The sequence below is a fragment of the Sinocyclocheilus rhinocerous genome, unplaced genomic scaffold (genome assembly GCF_001515625.1).
Source record: "Sinocyclocheilus rhinocerous isolate Xijiao unplaced genomic scaffold, SAMN03320098_v1.1 scaffold909, whole genome shotgun sequence".
NCBI lineage: Eukaryota > Metazoa > Chordata > Actinopteri > Cypriniformes > Cyprinidae > Sinocyclocheilus > Sinocyclocheilus rhinocerous.
The window spans coordinates 396,688-404,879 of record NW_015666359.1 but is presented as its reverse complement, the minus strand read 5'-3'; the positions used below and the strand labels follow the sequence as shown (position 1 = coordinate 404,879).

Here is an 8,192-nt window from a genome sequence, read left to right as displayed (position 1 = left end):
AAAATATTTAAAAATGAAAATGATATAACCAAATTTGTTTCACATTCTTTCTTGGAAAATAAAGAATCACTATAACTTCTGAAAGTGACCAGCAGTGTTTTAGCATTACTTAAAAAGTAATGTCACAAATCAGAAAATGTCATTTTAACATCAGTGTGAACATACAAACAAAAAAAATTAATGACACTAATTTTATATCATTGTAACTTTGCTTTCCATACACTTTAAGTACTTCTTCATATACCACAGCAAAACCTATAGTCTGAGAAAGTTCAAACATGTTTAAAGGCAAGTGAACAGTCAGTAAAAAAAAAAGGAAAAAAAGAAATACACAATTTACAAGCATAGATAAAATAAATAGTATTCAGGTACAGAAATTGAATAATTAAGTGTAAAATAACACTGCATAGTGTTCACTGTATGAATTAAATTTAGATTAATCTTTGTTATAGCTGTTTTGTTGTTTGATTAACATTAGTGACATATTCAGCAGCACGTATTTATAGGCTGCTGTCCCTTTAAATCCGACTGCACGGCTCCAGTATAATGATACACATCCGATTTCTTTATCAGCTGGTTACAACCCTCTACATTGCGAGTAAATCACTCGCATATGCGACTAAATCTTCACTCTGGCGACTAAATGATGTCTAATATTAGCCAATGGCTAATAAATTCTCAGATTTTATTCGCCAGTGTGAGTTGGAGGCTAAGTATAGCACAGATATATTTTCACTCACAGAACACTCTGACTGAGCGCTTCAGAGTTTCACTCTCCGCCAAGCGATCTCTGCTGTTTTTCAGTTCATCTGAATGGATGTGCAACGCACCTGTATTTAACGTACCGTAAACTCTAGTGTGAAGGCGCACAATTCGCCGTCGCTTTGTTTCACACACACGCAGCGAGAGAGGGAGAGAGAGAATTGACGCGCTACCTACGCGCGCTAAATGTAAACTATATTCTTGCTGAACGACGTAAGAGGACTTGTGACAGCATACTAATGGTGACCCAATTGGTGTTCAAAAAAACACTCTGTTTCAAGGGACAAGGGGGAAGGGGTAGGCGGAGGGGTAGGGGAAGGGGTATAAAATAAAATTGGGATTGGGCCTTACTTTCTTTTGTTGAACATAAAAGAAGGTATTTTGAAGACTGTTGGTGGTTAGGGTTCGAAAGCTGTTTTGGTTACGATTGACTTGCATTGCATGAACGAAAAAAAACTGAGATGTTTCTCAAATGATCTTCTTTTGTGTTCCAGTTTATGTTGGGCCGTTGTAGCCTAAACATTTGTGTAATAAAGTTTATGTTGAATCAAATAAAATCTTTCTTTCTAAAGATAATGTCTACTTTCTCATTTAACACAAAAATAGCTTTAAATAATCTTTTAGGGGCATTTTCACAGCCAAATGTAATTTGCGATTAATTAGATTAATTAATCGACACATCATGTAATTAATTAGATTAAAAAATTTAATCGACTGACGGCCCTAGTATATATATAGTGCAGTCATATATTTATATATGTGTATATATAAACTTATGATTGCACTAATAATTCAGAAGCAGTATTTTACAGAATTATTCAGTTTTGCCTGTATAGCCTTCTTCGAGTGCAAAATCTGCTCCTGGGCAGCACTGGGTATCATGTGTTTGGATCATTCGATACCTCGCTGAGTCACCAGTTACACTGAATGCTGATTGTCAAGGCCTGGATTGGGCTTTCTGCCATTGTGCTCAAAACGCAAGATAATGTGGATCCTAGTTTCATTTCTTGAGGCTTCAGGAGTGACTTATTCAGTAAATCATTTTCAGTTGAATGCTGGTGTTGTGGCAAGTTTTAGGTGTCCAGCCAGATTTGTTGAAAATCTGACGTTTGCTCAGGAAGATCACAGGGATGACACCAGCTCTGCTGACTGAAAATTGTCATATTTCAGTTATTTTGGTTTGTGTTTTCGGAGCTGCCAGATTCCTCTCTGGCACGAGGTTGTGTTTCTTCAAAGCTCCGCATGCGTGTTTTAATAGCTTCTTTGTTGAGTATAAATGTGCTTTAGCTTTTTGTAATACTGAATTCTGCTTGCATTGATGTCAAAAATAGTTTTCTATTCAAGGCAAGGCATCACTAACACAACTCGCCAATTGTCCTTGTTTAGGGGAGCCGTGACCTTATTTGACTGCTAAGCTAGAAAATAAATGTCCATAAAAGAAAGTTATGTCTTTACACCCAGGAATGGCATGTGGTGGAAGCCAGTATGCATGAAAAAAAAAAAACTTAAAGTAGGAAATGATATCATAGAGAGGACCCAGAAGACCCGCAAGATTGTGTGTTCAAGATCAATAAGTCTCTTAAAGATAACTTGATCTTTTTATGAAATGAAAGTTTATACAATGTCATGTGGTGCAATTCCCTGAAAGCTTAATGATATTCCTGAATTAAAAAAAACTTTCTAACTTGAAAATATAGCCAATTTAAAGTCTTATCTGCGAAAACGCACTATCCATTCCAAATGCAAATGTCTGTAATTAATGAACACTTTGGAATAGAGACCTGAGGTTGGTCTCTGTTTAAAGAAGACAATCAGAAGATTATTCCACAAGTGAAAGCGATTTAAATGCAAATAATTCAATGAAATTGGTGCCCTTTGCATCCCTAAGAAATAATCAAACATAAAACAACAAATAAATTTGCAATTTAAAAACATAACAATACTATGCATTTCTACAACATTACATAAAGTCAATTAAATATTATTTTAAATAATTTAAATCACATTTATGCTGAAAGGTTTTTGGCCTGTCCCTCACTATGATTTTTCTTTTTCAACAGGACTTTTAATTTGCAAAATGAAGCCAAAATGATATAAAAATCACATTTGCATATTGTTCTAAATATAGTCTCATTGTTAAGCAATGTTTTTGGCATAAGTATGCATTTTTATATAACTTTTTTTTTAAATTATTTTATTGGTGTCCCCTGATTTCATGTCAGCCCTGTTACCTTCATCAAAAAACCCTTGTAAAATAATGTACATTCAGGTAACATCACTTCTAGGAGGTCTCTAAACCTGGACTCCCCAACACTTAAAAACACAAGCATGTTTCTCTCTCACTTCTATAATGTTCTATTTTTGAAGATTTTATTTTAAATAATTTAAATCACATTTATGCTGAAAGGTTTTTGGCCTGTCCCTCACTATGATTTTTCTTTTTCAACAGGACTTTTAATTTGCAAAATGAAGCCAAAATGATATAAAAATCACATTTGCATATTGTTCTAAATATAGTCTCATTGTTAAGCAATGTTTTTGGCATAAGTATGCATTTTTATATAACTTTTTTTTTTAATTATTTTATTGGTGTCCCCTGATTTCATGTCAGCCCTGTTACCTTCATCAAAAAACCCTTGTACAATAATGTACATTCAGGTAACATCACTTCTAGGAGGTCTCTAAACCTGGACTCCAACACTTAAAAACACAAGCATGTTTCTCTCTCACTTCTATAATGTTCTATTTTTGAAGATTTATGAGGCTTGACTGAGGCAGTGTCAATACTGTTACCATTTTTAAAATGTCAATTTAAACAATTATTTATTACATTTAATATAATCAATATCTACAAGCAACACCCTTTCAAAGTGTACAACATGTGCTTTTGTGAACTTGAATATTAGCTAGCAATTAGCAAATTTGTTTGAAATTGTCAAACCTGTTACTGTCAACCTGTTACTTTTTAGAGTAACAGGTTTTGACACGTGGGTAACAGGGATGACATGGATTTCGTGAAATGACCCAAATACAATGAAAGTGTAAAAAAAAAAAAACTTTTGATTTAAATTTACTATAAAGAAAATGTAATGTACTAATATTTTATTTCATATAAAATAAATATTTTACAAAATATTTTGGAATCTAAAACTGTAAAAAAAAAAAATGAAGCCATATGTCCAAGTTATGTTCCAAATTTGAAGTTCGTATCACCAAAATTGAGGTTCCTGTGAGATTTTTAGGTGCTATACCACTGACACCCAAATTTGATTGATTGATTGAACGAACGAACGAACGAACGAACGAACGAACGAACGAACGCATTTTCCTGTCACAATTTTTTTATATGTCTGTCACAATATTGCTTATATCACAAAATATACCACCAAAAGCCCTATTCGGACGGGACTAGTTTTTTAAACTACGTGTGAGTTTCGATTCTTATCACCTGATGTCTGTGATTTTCATGTACAAATTTGGACGGGACTAACATCTCCATGTTTATTTCAGAGGTGGGAGGGTCTGTTTTGTACATTCTGTATGTGTGCATTGCGTACAGTCATTCGGATTGATTTCATATATAACCACAGTTTTACTACAAATACCATGGTGAAGCTATATGGCTAGTATAGCAAAAGCATGATTAATGTGTGGTTACTATAGTTTAACAATTTTATTTTTTTATTTATTTGTAGTAAAACCATGTTTAATTTTCATAAAGGTACATATGTAATTAAAGCATTATGTAATTGAGTGCAGAAATGAACGTGAGTAATCTTACCTGACGCTGATATTACAGTAGCCAGTCTTAACAGTTTACATGATCTGGCTCTTGATTTTATTGTTGTTTCTTTGCCGAGAGGCAAACATATCAAACATGCGCGGGCTAAGAGCGTCTATGGTAATTCACACTGGCCAAAACACACAAGGAAACACGCCGTGTTGTGAAAAAAATATCGTCGGCAAACACAGACATTTGCTTTTAGATGGGATTAGTTTTCTCAGAGGCTCACTGAGTTTGCCGAAAAACAGTAGGTAATTTGCTCTGGAATTATTACAGAGGTTGTGTGAGAAAAACACAGACGTGGCAGATTCGGACGGGATTAAAATCGCAAAGTACGTCTGTGAAACACAAATTTCTCTAGCGACCCCCTGTAAAACTAGTCCCGTCCGAATAGGGCTAAATATGGAATCCTGAGACTCAGACATTCCCAATCATATGTGTTTGATATGTGTTTTGTCAAGATAAGACAAACTTTTCATTATAGAATATTGTAGTAGCCTAAGTTTTGTAATATTTATTTATTTTTATTTATTTAAAAACAAAAAATAAAGCTAAAAACAATTCAAAATATTAAAGAACATAAGGTATAAGACTAAGCCAAACATCAAAAAACAACTACATATGTGTATGTACAACCACATACACATATATACAGTGGTGTGAAAAAGTGTTGGCCCCCTTCCTGATTTCTTATTTTTTTTTAAATAAAACTAAAAACTTAATAAAAGACCTATACAGACATAATAAATTCAGACATAATTTAACTAAAATTAAAATAAATAACAAATACAAATAATACAAATCAAATGACAGTAGTTTATCAATAATCCTAAAAAATAACACTGCCAAACACATGCTATAAAACAACAACTTATTTTGGATTGAAGCGATGTGGCTTGGTAAACCTTGTAATGCCAGAATAAAGGCTACTAATGGCTGAATAAAACAAAATAATAATGATAAAGGAATAATGAGGATAATGTCTCATACCTGGCGGAGGTGTGAAAGGTTCGTCGCGTGACAACAGTAGAATCATGAATATGGCAGTTTGCCGAGCCAGACATGAGGAGACAGCATGCAGGAGAGATTACAGAGGGCCATAAATCAATTGTATTAACCTTCTCTAAAAACACACATGATGATGATTCAATGATTCATAAAATTCACAGTTTTAGAGATTATGTCCTGAAATTTGAAATGAAGCATTAGTAGACTTGTGGCTTTAGCTTAATTGTGTTTCTAAAACCACTTACCACAGCAACATATATTTTTTATACATTTAAAAAATATTTTTAAAATATTTTTATTTTTATGTTTGAGCTTATATATCTCTATTATCATAACAGTCTGAGTAATTCTGATTCTTGAACAGTAAACTTTGAAGTGTTAGCTTTGTGAACATATGTTGATTATGTATCTAGTCAGAAAGACTCATGAGCAGCAACCTTTTTATTTTGGGTATGTCATTTGTGTCTCCATGCCGAAAATGTGGGGTGACAGCAAAAGGCTTAAACCCTCCATAATGCTGGACTCATAGACCATCATTACTGTAAACAGGGATGAGTTCAAATTAACATTATGCCACAAATGCTGCTGATAAAGCTTAACATGCATTGAACACGTGACATTCATGCCCTTAAACTAACCTTCATTGTGAGGCAGTAAAGACGGCGTATTGACCAGGGTAAATGGAGGAGATCTTTATTGGGTTACCTTAATGTCGTTGTGTGCCATGAGGAACAATAGAGGAGACACGGTGATAGTAAGACCTAGAGAAAGTATTTTCTCTAGTGTTAGAGTGACGGACATTGTTTCATTTGTGTTTCATTGCGTTATATAGCACAAGTCATCCTCAGGTCACCAGAGTCACAGGACTTTACTGTACAAGTGACTCAGCAATTATTCACAGCAGGCTCTTCCATTCACTGAGTTGACAGCAGGAATATTAGACTGCTGTCACTTTAAGAGCTGCCCGGATCCAATATGCTGTTACACACACACTTTGACATGTACAGGTGTGTGTATTTAACCGTTTAAAGCCTATAAAGCAGCAGAAATAGCTCCGTTCAATACTCCCGCGCTCTGGGCACCGTCTCTCAGACAGCGCGCGCATATAGCGAAATGAGTTCTCGTTCGCTGCGGATTGCATTTCAAGTTTTTGTGACGCCGTAGCAGAACAACGTCACGTCAGCGTGTAACTGTGATAGAGACTAGGGCTGCACGATTAATCGAATGCGATTGTCATCGCATTTTGTTAAAAAACAAGTCATCCTCAGGTCACCAGAGTCACAGGACTTTACTGTACAAGTGACTCAGCAATTATTCACAGCAGGCTCTTCCATTCACTGAGTTCTGGACACAACTTCAGTTCAGTCAGTTTATCTTGAAAGTCCTAACATTGTGTTTCTTGTCAGGGAAATGTACTCTGTAATTTAGTTTGTGTTAGGGATGGGTGAGAGACTCTAGTTGTTTAGTGTCTTATAGTTAATGAATTGGGGTGGAAATGAAAATTCACCTAGTTTGCAAATACATGTTTACAGATCTTTCAATGAAAGCAGTTGAATCTTCTGTTTATTCAGGTGCAGCGATAGGCATTTTCTGGGTTTCTTCTGCGAGGCGTATTTGGGGTTTCAGCGCGAGAGCACCCTCTGACCTTTGGATGGAGATTTACTGCTGATCACAGAACCGTGCTTCACTGAAAGATACGCATGACAATCACAGCTTCTGTCGAATCGCGATCTCGATTCCATTTAGATTTATCGTGCAGCCCTAATAGAGACAATAGTCGAAAATCTCTACCGATCGACAAATTTCTACCAGTTAATCGTGTCTACCGGTATATCGCCCACCCCTAACTCTTGTTTAGTGAACGAGACCGTTATTTTACTGCTAAGGATTCAACGTTACCTGCTGTGCTGTATGCTGCATGTATTACTCATAATGGCTTTATTTTTTAGTTATGTCGTTACAGTGGTTGGTGAGCTGAATGGTTTGAAAAGTCATTAAAAATTAATAAAACCAACAGTTTTTTTTGTTGTTCTCATTCTGAAAAAAATAAAATAAATCACAGACCAGTCATATGTAAGCTTGTGTAAGCACTCTGTTTCTTCTTTCATAATAAGCAAGTTTAAAGTCAAATAATATTTATTGGATACGGGAAGTCATTTTCAACAAGGCTTTTCCATTCTTATGTAGCTTAAAACCAATCATATTGTTTCATGAGGTTCAAAATGAGGGCTTTTATGATGGCCAAAACAGATCAGGTTTCATAGCGTAGACGCAGTCTCAGGTAAATGAAGCTCCACTGCTGGGGTCCCAGCGCTCCACTGGTAATGGATTCTGTTGTAAGTGCTCTCTGTGGTTCAGACTGAAGGTCTCAGCTCATTTTCCACTTTATTCAGTAGCTTCTGTATATTGATCGCCAGATTTCTACTGCGGTCTAGCTGAAGTTAACTAGCTCCAGTGCTTTTGTCACATTGATGTAATTGTTTGACTGAGCTCAAAAAGTGCTGGAGCAACAACAGAACTAGGGAAGCAAAGGCCTTAAGGGAGTCTTGTACTGTGACACATTTCATTCACATAGGACTAATTGTGTGTGAGTGTGAGAGTGTGAGTGTGTGAGTGTGTGTGTGTGTGTGTGTGTGTG

The 8,192-nt window shown here is 35.4% G+C and overlaps 1 protein-coding gene across 1 annotated transcript in view; it reads left to right on the top strand.

The window, feature by feature from the left end:
* LOC107732235 (MAP/microtubule affinity-regulating kinase 1) overlaps nt 1-8,192 on the top strand; it is a 65,560-nt gene that overhangs the window by 14,436 nt on the left and 42,932 nt on the right. The window lies entirely within an intron of this gene.